Source organism: Dermacentor albipictus, chromosome 1 (genome assembly GCF_038994185.2).
Source record: "Dermacentor albipictus isolate Rhodes 1998 colony chromosome 1, USDA_Dalb.pri_finalv2, whole genome shotgun sequence".
Taxonomy (NCBI): domain Eukaryota; kingdom Metazoa; phylum Arthropoda; class Arachnida; order Ixodida; family Ixodidae; genus Dermacentor; species Dermacentor albipictus.
In genome coordinates this window covers 300,462,838-300,481,004 of record NC_091821.1, presented here as the reverse complement: position 1 = coordinate 300,481,004, position 18,167 = coordinate 300,462,838, and the positions used below count along the sequence as shown (strand labels likewise).

The following is an 18,167-nucleotide window of genomic DNA, read 5'->3' as shown; positions in this document are numbered from 1 at the left end:
TTCGTCGAGTTGTCTTTTTTGTGTGCTGCTGGTAATTCATGCCGTACCATACCTTAGACACAAGCACAGCATCTGTGATTTTTATGTAGTATCCACTCGTCCAGCCCCCATGATTTCAAGATTATTCTTTTCACCAGGTGTAGAATTTGCATCCAGGCATGACATAAGTCTTTCACCCACATGCTGGCTCTGCTGTCATGGTCTTACACTAGCTGAGGATTTGTGGATCTTGACTGAGGTATGTTTCTCCAGCTATTGGGAGCACAATGTGCAATCTCGAGTAGTTCTTGATTCTAGTCTTTTTTCCGACGTCGATGTAAGCCGACTTATCAGAAAGCGAGAGGCCACACTGGCCAAGAAAGTCTGCAGTGTTGTCGAGGGCTTGTTGCATCATTCTTGATTTCTGTATTACATAGCTTTCCCATAGACTCTAATACACCACAGGCTGTAGTGTTTCTTGTAGTATGCCTGTGTTGTTGGCGTGGGTGGGCCAAATGTACCTCCAACTCTCACCTGAATTTTTTTGTTTTTCAGAAAGTTACTTTTTAACTGCTCTACCAGAAATGTTTCGCTCATCGTACCTCTTATCAGAGTAGCATGAGGTACTGCTGTTAAAAGCCTCTTCATTCTCTTCATTCTTTCATAAGCGGTATTACACAATGCCTCCAATTATGTTTCTGCTGCTTATGGCCCACTCATATATGCCAGAAGGGACAACTCTTGAAAAAGGTTTTCTTTGTGCTATGTGTGTGACGTAGTATGATCATTCATGCCTTGACATTTATACATCTGTAGATCCAGCTTCCTGACAGAGTACTTGCTATACCTGATTATGCTCATTTCTGCAGTGCTGTTGAACAATACATATTGATGGAATGAATATTTACTCACTCGAATTATCACGAAAGATGGTTGTTTTACAATTCTGCCCTTTGTTTTCTATTGGTGTTAGATTTTGAATAAGCATGCACCCCTATGCGATAGTATGTTGAAGTTTAAGGGTTCAATAAAAGGTGATAAACTAAATCTAAGTGCAAGAGGTTTCTTTACCTATAACTCCCATTGAAATGCGACTTCCATGGCTGGCAAATCAACCCCTCGCCTTGTGTTAGCAGCAGAATGCTATAGCCACAGTGGCAGGTGAATAAAGTGAGGAACAATATTTTTGTCAACATTTTTTTCTTACTGCATGTAAGAAAAATTTGGAATAAGTGTGTCATTGCAAAAAAAGCCGTTTATGGTTCTTTATTGAATAAACCACATATTGTGTATAGTTGAAATGCAGAAATGTGTTCTAACATCCTCGGGTGATATGTTCTTGCAAGCAGCATGGTATATTATTACTTATAAAGGGTAATCACAGCAGATATCGTTATGTGGGTTTACACATTAGTATATGTGATCACGAACTTATTAGGGACATGTAAGGCATAAATGTTTCTGCACACTTGATCAGCTGTGAACGTGCAAGAACTGCTTGTACTGGTTGACTTCACTGCACGATTTTGGTTTACTTTTCTTCAGCGTGTCGTTTTATACTGTTTTATCTCCGCAAAAACAGGCCGTTTGCCTGCTTTTCGCATTGTCGCACAAGTTTTACATGACGGTACAGGAGGGTACGTTGTCACGGTGCCACTATAGCAAGCAAGAAATTTACTTAATCTACTAGCTGTAGAGTTTATTACCTTTCAAAGCAAGTGTTATTACAGATGCAGTAAGGATACAAAGTCTACAACAAAGTTAATGTTTGTTGGTTCCCGTGCAAGAAAAGAAAATTCTCCAGAGAAGAGGTGCAACTTAACGTGCATGTAATATTTATTCAAGCCACGGATTTAATGCTATTGTAGCAAATTCACTACGATAGCCTACACTTTTGCTGTGATAAATTTAATAATAATTAAGCTTTCAAGATGCACCGGGAAATTCACGCTTGAAAACCGACAAGAAAATGCAACTGAACGGTACCGCGTTCAGCACAACGTTGAAACTTTGGGTACTTTGCTGTCTTGTCATTTGTCCTTGCCGAGGATGAAATAATTCAAGCAGCTTCGTAAGCGCGATTTTTGCATGCTACTGAACAAAAGAAAATTGTGACGACCTCGTAGTCTGGTGGGGATCGAGCACCTCCTAGTACTGACAACTCGCAAAGGCGTACGAAGCAAACGTGAAAATGCACTTCATTTGCTGCGTAGCGTGTCAACAAAAGCAATTAATGGAATCTGCAGGACCAGATATTTTTTTTCTCCCTTCCCGTACGTACCGAATTCGGCAATCCACGTCTCCGGCATTGCACTTGTGCGAGACGCCATTTTGCAAAACGAACCGGCGAAATAGCTCCGCGATAGCTCTCCGCGCAATTTCGACGGAAAATCGCAGCGATCGCTGCGACGGTGCGACGAACCGGTTGGTCGCAGCTGAAAATCGGTGGGTCGGCACTGCGACTGCGATTTTCATTGCAAACGACGGAAATCGCACTTCCGGTGCGACAAAAATCGCATCATGTGAAGCAGGCTTAACTTTGCTCGGAGCCTGAGGCAAGTTCCGCGCGCGCCAGACATTTGCACTGCGCATTTGAGATTGGTGCCACTTGTTTTTGCGCTTGAACCCATGCGTTGTTTTGCTCGGCACATACTTCCTCCGCCTTGCAGATTTCTCCGGCTTTGCGTAGTGTAAGGTCCCTAACCTTCAGCATTTTCTTTCGCAATTCTTGGTTAACGGCGCCGAAAACAATCTCGTCTCTGACATCACTTAGGTCCCCAAAATTGCAACTTTGGGCTACCTTCCTCAGGTCTCGAGCGAAATGCTCAAAAGGCTCCCCCTCAGCTTGAGTCCTTGCACGGAAGACATAACGTTCATGCACCTCGTTTTGCTGTTGTCGACAATATTCTTCAAACTTTCCCGTCACTGCTACATAATCATCTTTGCTTTCGTTGTCCGAAAACGAAAAATTGTTGAATACCTCTAGGGCGTCCTCTCCGGCAATGGTGAGCAGGAGCGCAATCTTGGCTGGCTCGGACCTTAGTGCTTGCGCCAGTTCTGTTGCATGCAAGAATAGCTCGAATCTTTGCGTGAACATGCACCAATTCCTTGCGGTGTTCCCTGACAGCACCAGCGGTTGCGGCGGCTTCACTAAATCCATCTTGTCGGTTCACTGCGACGCCCGTATTTCGATGCGTTACTGCTTGCGGCAGTCTATCCCACTTCTGACACCATGTTCCGGTGCGCAGTGCCGACCACCGGCATGGATGCAACAAGAACAAGTGTTTTATTCATGGATGATTGCAGGTATATATTAGGATAAATCACACGAGCTTTCGGCAGAGCCTTTTGGACGTAAACTGCTTTCCGAAAAAGGCAGCAGGCAAAGCATGATTTCGCACTACTAGCAGGGCATACTAAGTTCTCTTGTTGGCAATGATCGTTTGTTGGAGCGAAACTCGTTGACAACTATTTGTATAGCTTTGGTTGACTGCCCAATAACAGACACGTGCTTGGTTGATCAGTCTAATCAGAAGGGGCCATTCCAGGAGCGCATGCGCGACCTGGCGATACAACAGGGGCCCCTGTACCCGCAATATACGCTTGTATTACACATTATTTAGTGGTAGTTCATTGGCAGTGAGCGGACGCACATAACGTTACATATTTTAACACATTGTACACGAGTTTACACTAACTGAGAACAGAATTGACAAAATTATTGGGTTACAGCTTGTTTACTAATATAGGCGGTGAAATAAAATTTTCCGCTTATCTCCCCTTTTCCCCTTTCCTCTCCCGGTCCACAAGCAATAAAGTACAGGTTATAAATGTAAATTATCTTAGTACACTAAAGTGCAGCATATAACCATGAACATGTATGTATTCACGTAAAACAGAAAAAAAGAAAAAGCGGGTTATAATATATTTATGTTGAAACAATCACTCTCTCAAACACTGTGTTAGTAACAATTCCTTCACATTGTTTTTGCAGGCGTTTCTAGTCACACTGAAATCAACGTTATCTTCTAGTTTTTTTGAGGATTGTTAGTACTTTGTACCTGGTTGTTTGTTTACTATAATTGGTCCTTGTGTTTAGGGTCAGTTTGCTTTTTAGTCTCATATAGTAAGGAACTTCATTCATGTTTTCGTGTATATATAGTGCAGTTTCATATATATATATATATATATATATATATATATATATATATATATATATATATATACATATATATATATATATATATATATATATATATATGTATATATATATATATATATGTATATATATATATATATATGTATATATATATATATACACTGTAGTAGTTTACGCTCATAAACGTCGTTAGCTTTAAGCATTGGGTATTTAACAAATAATGATAATGTGCTTAGTTCATGAAATGGTCCCTGATAGTTTTCATAAATGCGCAATATTTTCTTTTGTACAATAATGAGCCTGTTGTAGTTAGTTTTTGTTGTTGTACCCCATACCAATAAGCCGTATGATAATCTCGAGTAGAACAGTGAAGTATATAAGTTTTGTTTCAGCCAGATAGGTATTAAGTGTGCAATTTTATACAAGCATCCAACAGATCGGGACAGTTCGGTAGCTAAATTATTAATGTCTACATTCCATGGAAGCTGTTCTTGGAACCAAACACTAAGAAACTTTTGCTCTGCTCCTTAACCCTGGTTATCTGTTACCCTTCAAAAGTTAAAACTATCTGCCTACTTAGTGGCTTGTTAAGTGCACGAAATATGATGTACTTTGTTTTCGCTGTGTTAAGCTGCAGCCTATTTACCCGGAGCCAGGCCGCGAGGGACGCAAGGTAGGTGGAGGTCCTTCTTTCTAAATCTGTGGACTTAAAAAAGATATTAGTATCATCGGCATACATAATAAGTTCAGGATAGTTGGGTATAGTTACAATGTCATTAATGTAAACAAGAAATAAAAACAGTCCTAATATTGACCCCTGTGGAACTCCTTGTGTTAACTCTAGTTGTGATGATGTGGTGTCTCTTATATGCACGATTTGATAGTGGTCACTCAAATAGCTTTTAACGAGCTCTAGTACAGCTCCCCGCACAGACTTGAAGACTTGAAAAATTATAGACCGATCAGCTTACTGTCCGTTGCCTACAAAGTCTTTACTAAGGTAATCGCAAATACAATCAGGAAAACCTTAGACTTCTGTCAACCAAAGGACCAGGCAGGATTCCGTAAAGGCTACTCAACAATAGATCATATTCACACTATCAATCAGGTGATAGAGAAATGTGCGGAATATAACCAACCCTTATATGTAGCTTTCATTGATTACGAGAAAGCGTTTGATTCTGTCGAAACCTCAGCAGTCATGGAGGCATTACGGAATCAGGGTGTAGACGAGCCATATCTAAAAATACTGAAAGATATCTATAGCGGCTCCACAGCCACTGTAGTCCTCCATAAAGAAAGCAACAAAATCCCAATATAGAAAGGCGTCAGACAGGGAGATACGATCTCTCCAATGCTATTCACAGCGTGTTTACAGGAGGTATTCAGAGACCTGGATTGGGAACAATCGGGGATAAAAGTTAATGGAGAATACCTTAGTAACTTACGATTCGCTGATGATATTGCCTTGCTTAGTAACTCAGGGGACCAATTGCAATGCATGCTCACTAACCTGGAGAGGCAAAGCAGAAGAGTGGGTTTAAAGATTAATCTGCAGAAAACTAAAGTAATGTTTAACAGTCTCGGAAGAGAACAGCAATTTACAATAGGCAGCGAGACACTGGAAGTAGTAAGAGAATACATCTACTTAGGGCAGGTAGTGACAGCAGATCCGGATCATGAGACAGAAATATTCAGAAGAATAAGAATGGGCTGGGGTGCGTTTGGCAGGCATTCTCAGATCATGAACAGCAGGTTGCCATTATCCCTCAAGAGGAAAGTGTATAATAGCTGCGTCTTACCAGTACTCACCTACGGGCAGAAACCTGGAGGCTTACGAAAAGGGTTCTACTCAAATTGAGGACGACGCAACGAGCTATGGAAAGAAGAATGATAGGTGTAACGTTAAGGGATAAGAAAAGAGCAGATTGGGTGAGGGAACAAACGCGAGTTAATGACATCTTAGTTGAAATCAAGAAAAACAAATGGGCATGGGCAGGGCATGTAATGAGGAGGGAGGATAACCGATGGTCATTAAGGGTTACGGACTGGATCCCAAGGGAAGGGAAGCGTAGCAGGGGGCGGCAGAAAGTTAGGTGGGCGGATGAGATTAAGAAGTTTGCAGGGACGGCATGGCCACAATTAGTACATGACCGGGGTTGTTGGAGAAGTATGGGAGAAGCCTTTGCCCTGCAGTGGGCGTAACCACGCTGATGATGATGATATCGTATTTTATTGAGTCAAATGCTTTTTTTAAGTCCGGAAATAAACCAAGTGTGAACTTTTTACTATCAATGTTTGTAAGTATGCTTTCTTCAATACAGCACAACGTTTCTTCAGTTGATCTATTTTTTGAAATCCATATTGGCTACTAGACAAGATCTTGTGTTTGTCAAAAAAAGAAATATGCCGTTGGTTAATCACACTTTCAGATATTTTGGACAAAATTGGGAGCACCTATATCGGTCGGTAATTCGATAAATTATTTCTATCACCTCCTTTAAATATAGGTCTTATTCGTGCTATCTTAAGTTTACGTGGGAAAACACCGGTTGTTAGCATGAGATTAGTAATGTGAGCAGTTGTCCCCGAAACAAGGTGAGATATTTGTTTTAATTCTTTAGAGCCAATTTCGTCAATTCCAGGGGCGACGTTACTTTTCAGCAGCCATGGGCGCTTCCACTTTGGTAGGAGATGTTGGTTGCATAAATATTGTTTGTACTAACATGGATATAGCTGTAATATTAGTCTCACAATCAGGGGCATTAGGCTCTTTATAACATCCTGCATTTGTGAAATGGGCATTCATTGAGTTAACCAGATCCTCACCACAAGTAGTTCTACCACTTATAGTCATTTCCTTTATTTCACCAAACTGTTTCTTTCTATTAGTTAATGCATTTGCCATTTCCCACACCTTCTTAGGGTTGTCATAAATGTTCTCAAATTTTGCTGTGTAGTAATTATTTCTAGCTTTTCTTAAATCATTGTTCAGAGAATTTCGGAATTTTTTGTATCTACAAAACACATCAGGATCCCGGCAACTGAGGAATTCGCGGTATAATTTATTCTTATCTTTTATACCTTGACATAGACTTCTGTTTGTCCAAAGTTTCCTGTATTTCTTATTTCTACGCACCGCGATTTTCTTGAGTGCAAATGCTTTGTCAAAACAGCTACAGACCATGCGAAAAATATATCATATGCAATGTCGACATCGCTCGGCTCTAATATAACGCTCCAGTCATGCCCTTGAACTATGTGAACGAATACCTCGCGTGAGCTATCATTTAAATTTCGTAGAAATGATACCGGCTCCTCAGCCTTATTTTTATATTGAGTAGTTAGTAGATAGAGTGGCAGATGGTCGCTAATATCCCAAGAAAAAACACCCGGTTTTATATATGTCCTTGTTATATGTCCTTGTTATCACGTCGAAAATTGTTCCGTTTGTGCCTTTTTCATAAATTATTTCATCACCCGCTGCTACGCAACAAACTTATTTCTCCGCCTCCGTATGTATCACCCAGACTAGACCACATTCATAAGGTTGACATTTCATTTTGCAGATCGAACGCTTTTTTGCAGTCATTTGTACCACGCACTTCCAATGAGTGGAATCACCTCCCCGCCTCGATAGCCACTATCGCAGATCACCAATTATTCAAGAATGTCATAGCTAACACTGTATAACTAGGAACCTTTTTTTTCACATTGTTCAACCTGTACTCACAAATGCCTTAGCTAACATTGTATACCTAGGTGCCATTTGTTAAATAGTTTTGTTTATACATATTCATATACATAATTTTCTGCACTAATAACTCCTGTTTTTTTAATTTGCCCGTTTTTGCTTGTAACCACTCCCCTCTATAATGCCGTAATGGCCCTGAGGGTATGATTAATAAATAAATAAATAAAATATAATCTGCGTTGAGGTTTGCTATACACGCATCCAATAACGTAGCTCTGTGTGTTGTGATTCCAGTAGGTATATCTATATAATTTGGACAGTCGGACGTTGGCAACAGGGCCGCAAATTCTCTAGGATATGGGACTGAGGACTTCAGGTCAATATTTATGTCGCCCATAATGACAAATGTACCCCTATTCAAAGCGTTGTCATATAAAAGCGTCTCGAAGAAATTAAGAAAATTTTCTTTTTTTCCTAGGGGTGGCCTATAGACTACTGTCAGTATCTTGCCGACGCGTAAGGCCAAACATTCCGCATCGTCATTCATGACGGATAGGTGAGACAGCTTCTCACGTGTGTCCTTAAAATATATAGCAAGGCCCCCTCCCTTCCTTGCGCTACGGCACAAATCCTCAGAATGATACCCCGGTATACACGCTACTTCATTTCCGTGAATCCAAGTCTCTGACAATATCATCACGTCAAATGATACAGTACAGGAGCCTAGAAAGTGGGTAATGTCATCAGCTTTATTGCTGATGTTTCTGCTATTGATATGCAGAAAGCAAAAATTATTTTTGGAGAGAGATTATTTAGAATTAAAAGCATCAATCGTCTAATAATTTATCTCATCTTCTAGCACCGCCATGCAAAGTGAGGGCCAAAAATGTTCAGAAGATGCTACGCTCGAAAGTAAGCCACTATGAATGCGCAGCCGTATCTGCACATATCTTACTCAGATCTGCTTGTGTGGCGACACGGATTGCAGGCGAGACTTCATCTTGCCGAAATTTGCCCGCCGTTTGCCCAGACAAATTTCCAGTTTACAGCTTTCTTTTTTTTTTTGAAAGCAGCGCCTTATTAGCTTGCGTGAGATTCTCGTTTACGTAAACAGGCGTCTTCGCTCTATTTCCAAGCACTGAACTATCCTTTGTTTTCTGCATTTAGACAAGAATGCTTTGCGTTTGCTCTGTCGCACAAAGCGAACAATATTGCTATGTACACCCTGCTGCGAGCCACGCACCCAGTGACACGTATCAAGATCGGCTTCTTCGACAATCTCACCGACGCTTTTCCCATTTTTTTTATTGTGTTCACCGGATCCTCTTCCGCCAGTGCTCCTTTTATTTCTGCATTATTGAGGCGCTGGTATTGCTCCAGTTCTTCACACTTCTGAACGAGCCTTTCGTTTTCCGCTTTCACTGCGCTATTCTGGTTTACAATGTCATGCATTTCCTTCCTGAACAGTTTTATGTCATCTGCTATGCCCTTTACGTCATTGCAAATGTCCGTACAGAAGGATACGCTGTCCTTCAGTTCCCTCATATCAGATCTGTAGTCTCGCTTGAAGATGTCAAATGCTCTCAGTAATTCCCGGAGGCCTTTTAAATCCAATGCATCTTTTTTCCAAATCGCCACCGGCGTCTTTTGCAACTCTATTCGCCATCACAAACACTTTTACAAACACTTTGCGCTAAGTTCTAAGTCAGGCATGTACACTGAAAAAGGCACATTCTACATTCAATATGTTCACAAGTGACACTGAAATTCACTCCCATTCCCGGTGCAGTTGCAAAGTCTTTCAGGTCAGTACTTAAAGGCACCATGTCTACTACTGAAGGCACTCTGCACCAATTGATCACTGGAGGACATGCTTGCAGTTGCATCAGCAATGTTGTTGTTTTTTTTTCTGCTTCCTGCAATACATTTTCACGGCATAACTGTATTTGATCATGGTGACGCTACATAATGGATGTCCAAAGCATTCACCTTTAGTGTTCCAGCTGGAGGGTGTCCCAGCTAATTTAGAATATGAAAAATGATATCAGTATTAAGACGTGAAGCCACGATGTACCAAAAGCAACAATGAAAAGAGCTACATAGACCATTAGGCTGACATAAATGGACGGATATAAATGACTGTTTGAAAGCACTTAGGTGTGGCTGCTCTTGCCGAGGGCAGTGTGAGCTGGTCAAATAATTTATTTCACATTCCTCTCCTTACTCTAAAAATTATTTCTGCTCATCTACTTAACTGCTCTGGCCACATGTTAAAGGCACCTCCTTCATATAAAACCACAGTGTTACATTCTTTTACTCCCCGTCTACCTAATGGTACTGAAGTTTTGCTTACTCTCAAAGAAGGTATTTCACAGAACTGCGCCACCGACAAAACATTATTCCAAGCTTGTGGCAAAGCGCCATTTAGTTCAGAACGATGCGCTCCCCTTTCAATCTGTTCTCTCTATAGTGCTCGGATTCAAAACAAAAATAAAAAGATAACTTTTCGAAATAACTAGCTGCTTCTGTGGTCACAAGAAACTTTGCTAATTATTTATGTTTATGTTGCCGACAACGTATACATGCCGCCTGGAAACACAGTGGGACGACAAGGCATATAAACCCGGGGATCTCCTTCCTTCACCGATTTTAAAACTTTGTTGAATCAATCAGTTGCTGAAGTACGCAAAGATGAAATTTCACGCTATTACATTATTTTGAATTTTTTATTTCAATAAAGTAGAACATGGAGTGCCATGGAATCTGCCTTTTCCGTGAATGCAATTAGCGCCTACGCGATACCGTTTGCGCGAAGCACTCGATGGCGCCGAACGGAGAAGATGAAAAAAGAAAGTTGAATGCGCGCGAACTGGTGGAAAACAAAACACACGTGGTTGGCAAGGCGTATAACTCTATGATATTGCAGCACTCGGTGGCACCACTACTATAGTATCTCACGTATCGCATAGAATCACATGTACACCCTTGAAATTCTTTATTATTATCGCTCGAGAACCTCCTCCGTGTTTTCTGATAACGCGAACCTTGGCCGCACGGCGTGTCAGCGGCCTTGCAGAACACGGGGTCACTCGATCCTGAAGCGAATAGCGCAGCAGAATACATTTTCGCCGGTCCCACTACTCTCGTTGCTACAAGCCTGTTGACAGGTCATGTACTAGACGGCGTGGCGCAAACGAATTATCTTCGATTACAGTACAGATCGATGTTTCACGTCGCTTTGTTTTGCGCTCAATAATAAGGCTAACTCAACTGGTGCGCGAACACCGTATAAAAAATCGTGGCGTACAACATACCCCGTTTCAGCTGGCACCACATAGCTCCCTTACGTCACCACAAGCGGAGCGTGACGTTCAACCAGGGCAAAACTCCATGTTATATACCACAAATCTAGTACTGTACAACCGATTCTCGCAACGGAAGGATAGTACTAGGAATCAAAAGTAGAAAAGAGGCGCGCGGAACACACGCACATGAACGCATTTCTGCGCTTTCGTTCACCGCGGCGCTATGGACGAACAAGGAGAATTCGAAACACTCACTCACCTCTGATGTCGCTGAGTCGGAGGCGATCATCGAGGCAACAAGCCCATAAAATGTGCGCAACACGCAGGAATACTCTAAAGAAGTCACAGCGAAGCACACAAAGAACGCAGAAAACGCAGGAAGTTCTCAAGCAAACGGCGTGCACAAACTTCCGGAATGCGCTGAAGCATCAGCAGCGCAAACGCGCAATCATATAAGTACACTCATGCAAATACGCGATTATATTATCATGAATTGTAACATTATAACAAATTTTCTAATATCATGTTATTTCTGAACAATTGCTGCGATTTGCAAGTGTATGAAAGTTTTCTGCTTCGCTTCTTTGATTACCTACTTTCTTTATCGCAGTAACACAGTGCACCGGTCGGACCTAATGGAGTGCGCGGGAAATGGCGCCAAATTCAAACGTCGCAAACGCCGCACCATGTGTGCGCGCACAGTTTTCGTCGTTTGGATTATATATAAAAAAAGAAGTAATACGTGCCGCAACTATGCGAACTAAACTATATATCAGAAAGGTACAGAAATGTCGCTGTTTGTGCTTCTTACTTCAATGTCATGGCAAACTGCAGACGGTCTGTCGTCCTATTCTTTAAACCTTTGTGCGTGTGCTTCTGCGCTGTGCGATTTGTCACCGGAAAAGGATAGCAGAGCAGATTGTGCTTGGTGGCCAAGCAGATTCGCAGCACAATGGCCAGCACCCCGTCTATGTCACAGAAAAGACTTTGGCCTCTAAGTGAAATATGAGCACCATGTCGTACATGTCGGCCAAGCTTTTTGTTTCGTTCTATTGCGCGCTAAGGGGTAACACCTAAGCGAAACTCACTCTATAAAAACGATGTTCACTACTTTCTCCGCCGCACCAGCCGTGGTGGCGTATTGGCTGAGGTGTTGCGCTACGAACCCGAGTGCCTAGGATCTAATGCCGGCCGGACCAGTTGCATTTCGATGGGGCTGAAATGCAAGAACGCCCGTGTTCTGTGCGTTCGGTGCTGGTTAAAGAACCCCAGGTGGTCAAAATAAATATGGAGTTTCTTACTACGGCGTGGCTCGTAATCAAAGCGTTTTTTGGCATGCGAAACCCCAGGCTTGACTTTTGTTAACTGTCTCCGCCATCTTGACCATATTTAACATGGAGGCATGCAATGCCGTTTCCTAATTAACACACAGCCAGAGCACTGGCCACTTACAATGGACGCCGAAGGAAAGAAATGTAGGATGCGTCCAATCATCAGCTGTTGGTCACTGCTTGTAGGGAAAGTTTTCTTCTCAAATTGCATGTGTGTGTGTGTGTGTGTGTGTGTGTTTGTGTGTGTGTCAGCTCACTTCAGGCCGAGTTTAAACTCTATGTACTCTATTACGACGCGACCAAATGCATGTTGCTCACTTGTTATGTCGTGTGTCGTGCTATTTTTTTATTTGGCTTAATTACCGAATTATTCAATGATAATGAACCAACTTCTGAAGCAAGGAAGCTAGGAAAAAATTCCAATTAGAAACTTGCAGAGCAGTTGGAAACACGTCCGAATAAACAGTTTCTGTCTTTCTACCTGTTAAGTATTAGTATTTTTCTGCTTGCTGCAGATGCCTGCGAAATACAAAAAAGAAACACCACGTGACGTGTCCGCCTGCAACTTGTGATTGAACTGCTCCTAAGCCTTCCGCGCACAAACGAACATAGCATTTAACCGTTGTGAACACCTGTCTGCTTATCGCCATCATGAACCACCGCGAGGGAAGCACATCGCCGGCGTCAATGCCACAGCCAACGCCTTCGTCACTGCCCTGTTGTCTTTTAAGCCGCAGCACACCCTGCTTGATGCTACGTTCGTTTGGGAGCGCTGCAAGCACGACGTGCAAGCGGGTATGTCACGTGATATTTTTTTTAATTTCGCGGACATCCGCAGTAAGCTGAAAAACACTAACACTTAAGAGTGAGAAAGTTAGGAATTGCCTAATCGGACGTCTTACAAAGCGCTCTAGAACTTCCTAATTGGAATTTTTTTCCTAAATTTGTTGCTTCAGAATGGCTAATTTTCTTGTCTAATTAACTAATTAAGAGAAATGCAAGAATAGCGTGACACATACAAAAGTGAGCAACATGCACTTCGTCGCGTCGTCTTAGAGCGCATCGGCATATTTTTTAACTTTGAGTAAAGTTAGCTGAAACATCCGGTATAAGAAAGAATGCGAGAGAAAGTTGTTTTCAAAGAAGTGCATGAACTTTTCAAATAGACCCTTGCGGCAATTGTACATGCCTCTAACCTGAAGGCAAATTAAATTATGGGGTTTTACGTGCCAAAACCACTAACTGATTATGAGGGACGCCGTAGTGGAGAACTCCGGAAATGTCGACCACCTGGGGTTCTTTAACGTGCACCTATAACTAAGCAGACGGGTGTTTTCGCCCCCATCGGAATGCACCCGCCGTGGCCGGGATTCGATCCCGCGACCTCGTGCTCAGTAGCCCAACACCATAGCCACTGAGCCACCTCGGCGGGTCTCTATCCTGAAGTCATATACATTTATATATGTGTGTGTGGGTATGGGTGTGCGTGCGGGCGCGCGCAGGGAGATTTATGTAACCTAATTAGAAAATTGTATAGCGACATGAAGAACTCCCGATACTGCTTTCTGTTGCTCAATGCGTGCCACACAAAAGTATTTTTCCGAGCGTGAAAGAAGCCCGCGAATACACGCAAAGTGCCTCGAGCGACCAGTCGCGCGACAATATTGCGTGCATTTGCGGGCTACTTTTATGCTCGGAAAAACACTTTTATGTAGCACGTGTTGAGCAACAGAAAGCTGTATCGGGAGTTCTTCATGTCGCTATACAATTTTCTCATTGACACTTTTAATCTAATCATAATATTTGAAAAGTTGGAAAATGAATTATTATTAATTATCCAATTAGGCTGAATGAAAAAAAATCATTTGAGTAGCACCAAGCGACGGCAAACAAGATTACCTTGGTTCTATCCAGCTACATTGCATTTACATATTTTTAAACGCTGGCTGAATTTGGACACCCGGTATATACCCGGCAAAGATAACGCGTGTGAATAAGAGTTTTCCAGGTGCATCAAATTTTCAAATAAAACATTCCGGCAGCCATACATTCCTGTATAATGCAGTCCAGTATATATATATATATATATATATATATATATATATATATATATATATATATATATATATATATATATATATATATATATATACGTACCTTAATCCACAGGCCTATCTACTGGGTGGACAGGGGGCGCCAACCAGTACCGTGAGTGGGGCTCATGCCCTCGCCCCCTCTCTGAAGTGTGGGAGGGGCCAAGTCCCGTAATTTGAACTATAGACGTATCTACATGGTGGGCAGGATTCATTGTCCCCCTGTCCACGCGGTGGATATGTATATGGCTCAAGTAACGTGAATGAACACTCTGTATATATCCAATGGTGACGAAGTGATCAGTAAAACAATATTTATGTGCAAAATGCACACGCATACACATGTGCGTGTTTTTCACGTATGCTTCGAGACTTAATATTGCTCAAAAAGACTCAATATTATTCAGCAATAAGTTAACAGGATTTAGTCAACGACTTTATTGTTGTGAACACTCAACAATAGCTCAATAATACTCAATATAATTCAACAATATATCAGCACAATTTAGTCAACGACTTTATTGTTGGGAACTACCCAACAACATTATTGGTGAATTATTGCTCTATGGTTTCAATAATTATTGAGGTACTGTTGAAAGGCTATTAAGTCAACAATTCATCAACAATATTACAACAACATTTCAAGTCATTTTCATGAGGGATAGGCTCCTCCCTTCAACAACGTCCTTAGCGTGGGTGAGTCGGACGACGACATGGGCCAGCTACCCCTTTTTACATGCCCGACCGCAACTCGTGCAGCGCCGACACGAAAAATTCCGACTAACGAGAGGCTAACAGCTTCGCTGTAATGCTCATCCTAGGCGTGAAAAATTGGGCGGATCCAAAGCTCGTGCCGCAGTCGATGTGGAGCAGAGCTTTCTTGAAGCGTTTAAACGAACGCAATAAATATATTGATGCGGCAGCATAGCGATGATGCACCTGCGCCAAAGTCGGCGCGACGTGGAGAAATCAACAGTGTGACCACGTGGCAACGAAACTGCTGATTACAGTTTTCAGGTTTTCATTACTGTCAAAACCGGCTTCAGTCGAAGCTAGTCGAAGTATTTCAACAGCCTGTTTTCATTACAGCAGTTCCGTGTTTGGCCTTCTTTGCCCAGGATAGAGCTACATTACCCGTCAAACAGCTTACCCAGAAAACGTGCTACTACTGCGGAAAAGAGCGCGCAGAAAAATTCGCCTTATTTATATGAACGTTTTTTACGTGCCAAAACCACTAACTGATTATGAGGGACGCCGTAGTGGAGAACTCCGGAAATGTCGACCACCTTTCAAGGCATACTTTTGTTGCAGTGAGAGTATTTATGTAAGTTTTTTTTTGTTTCATTGCGTATTTCCGTAGATAGCAGTGTCGGCTACTGGCAGATCTGTAGGGGTCGTACGGATAGTAATATACGTACATATAAAAGATGTTATATGTGTGCGGTCCCGTGTGTGAGCTACTCATCCAGACATTAGCAGCAGCGACTACGGTCAGGAAATTCCGGGAGGGTGCACAAAAATTAGCTTCGCTTTGAAATCTAAGTGCGTTTAATCATAGTTGTCTTTCAGACTGTAAAGGATTGCTACTGTAAAGGACAGCAATGTTTCTAGGTGCCGGGAGATGTCGGCGGAAATTGCTGAAGTATGGGAGAATGCAGCTTTACAGCTGATGTATTCATGCGATTGGCATTCTTTAGGAACTTCATGGGTCATGTGGCGTAGTCCATGGTGTAATGGGTGCAGCATCGGGCTGCTTTGCTGGGTGAATAGGGTTGCAAACCCGCCGTCGCAGCAATGAGCGCTACGAAGAGGCGGACGAAAGAACAACAAGTACGACAGACAAGGCGCTCATTTCATCAAGTATGCATAACCAACTCACCCACATCAAGCTTCTGCTACTTCAGATTTCTTCTACATTGGGCTCTTTCCTGTCTTCACAAGTTCAACCATGTCCCATCGCCACGTGCATCAACCTCATCGCAATGAACTCCTGTCAGTCACGGATAGTGACACACTACCTCAAACAGGGAATAGTTGCTCCCGAAAGCGCCTTGTCTGTCGTACTTGTTGTTCTTTCGTCCGCGTCTTCGTAGCGCTCATTTCATCAAGTATGCATAACCCACTCACCCACATCAAGCTTCAGCTACGTCGCAGCAAGCTTGGTCACTGCGTATGAGTCAATGGGTATATGCCACCCTTCAATGAACCTCTTTCAAGCCAACTTGTGTCATATGTATGTTTGTGCTCGTGCTGCACTTCAATGACAAAAAAAGTAACGAAGCATTTCTCCGCTGCAAGGCGGAACCGAACCGTGGCATAAATAGGCCCAGACTGTCATAATACGTACTCACGGACGCGCAGGCTTCACGGCGGTGGCGCTAGATGGCGCAGCTTGCTCAATGGGTAGTGCGAGATAGGAACCTGGCTGTATTTGCGCCTCGTGCAATACCGCGTTTCTGCCGCTACATTGCCTCACTCCTAATCGTACTAACGGGGACATTCATCGCGACAAGGGTTCTGTCGGAATTGTCAATTGATGCTAACGGTTGCATAGATATTCTCTGGTAATACTTGAAGGGTAATTTTTTATGATAATGCGTGCGAGAAATATGCGTTCAAGTTTCTTTGCACTTGAACTTTCTTTCGAGGGAACTAACGTTCGTGCCTCTTATTTCACTCTTGTTGTTGCAGCTTTACAACAGGTAACGTAACAAGAAATAACAAGGCCATGCCACAAACGAGCACAGCGCCATCGGCTTCCGAGGAGCCCTGCTGCCATTCCGACCTTCTCCTGCGAGACATGCGGACACCTGATGGGCAGCGAACGCGTTAGACCGCTGCACCGAAACTATTTTCGAGCAAGCGGTTCCAGCAGTGCCAAAGAATCTCTTCTCGATGAGACAGTGAACTCCGCTGGCCTTTCCTGACGCTAGACCGTCTGCATCTTGCAAAAATATTTGAGCTATCACAGGCTCAATGCAGATAAAATTCTATAACCTCATCTTTCCGCTGCCGTACCTACAGGCATATAAACGAAATTTCGGGAAACGTTTGTCCTCTTTGTTGGTGTTAGGTAAAACGGCTTGAACAAGTAAGTTTACGCTGAATGTGAAAGTATCACTTCCATATATTTTTACAGTTTGTTTTACGTGACTTGAGTGCGTCTCCCTTTCCTGGTGATTTCTCTCTTCCTTTCATTGCCAATTTTCAGCTGTTTCCATGTTTTGTAATTCTCACGGGAAATAAAAAGTGCAAATGAATACATTTCTTGTTAACTGCATGCTTAGCGGAACTTCCTGCATGGCTACACAAGTTTATTTGAAAATGTTCGCCGCACATAGAAGCGCACACGAAAAACGGACGTGTCCGCGAAAACGAAAAAAGCCGACAAGCGAGACGCTACCAGCTGCGCTGTAAAACAAGCTTCGAGGCGAGTTCTGTACTCCGGACCTTTTGTCTGCCACATGATAACCCATTGTACCACGAATATGCTCTGGACATCCCGATTAGATCCGAACGTCCAAGTCCCGTCAGGACGTTCGTTGGATAAGATGTGAGCATTAATTTCGGAACGTCCTATTTAAGACATCCTTCGGGCATCCACAC

The 18,167-nt window shown here is 42.6% G+C and overlaps 1 protein-coding gene across 1 annotated transcript in view; it reads left to right on the top strand.

The window, feature by feature from the left end:
• The window catches only part of LOC135921240 (secretin receptor-like), a 323,541-nt gene extending 305,720 nt beyond the window's left edge, over positions 1-17,821 (top strand). The window contains exon 16 of the mRNA XM_070531477.1: positions 17,253-17,821. The gene's annotated coding sequence lies outside the window, so the exon portion shown is untranslated. The remainder of the gene's footprint in view (positions 1-17,252) is intronic.
• Positions 17,822-18,167: the final 346 nt, after the last annotated feature.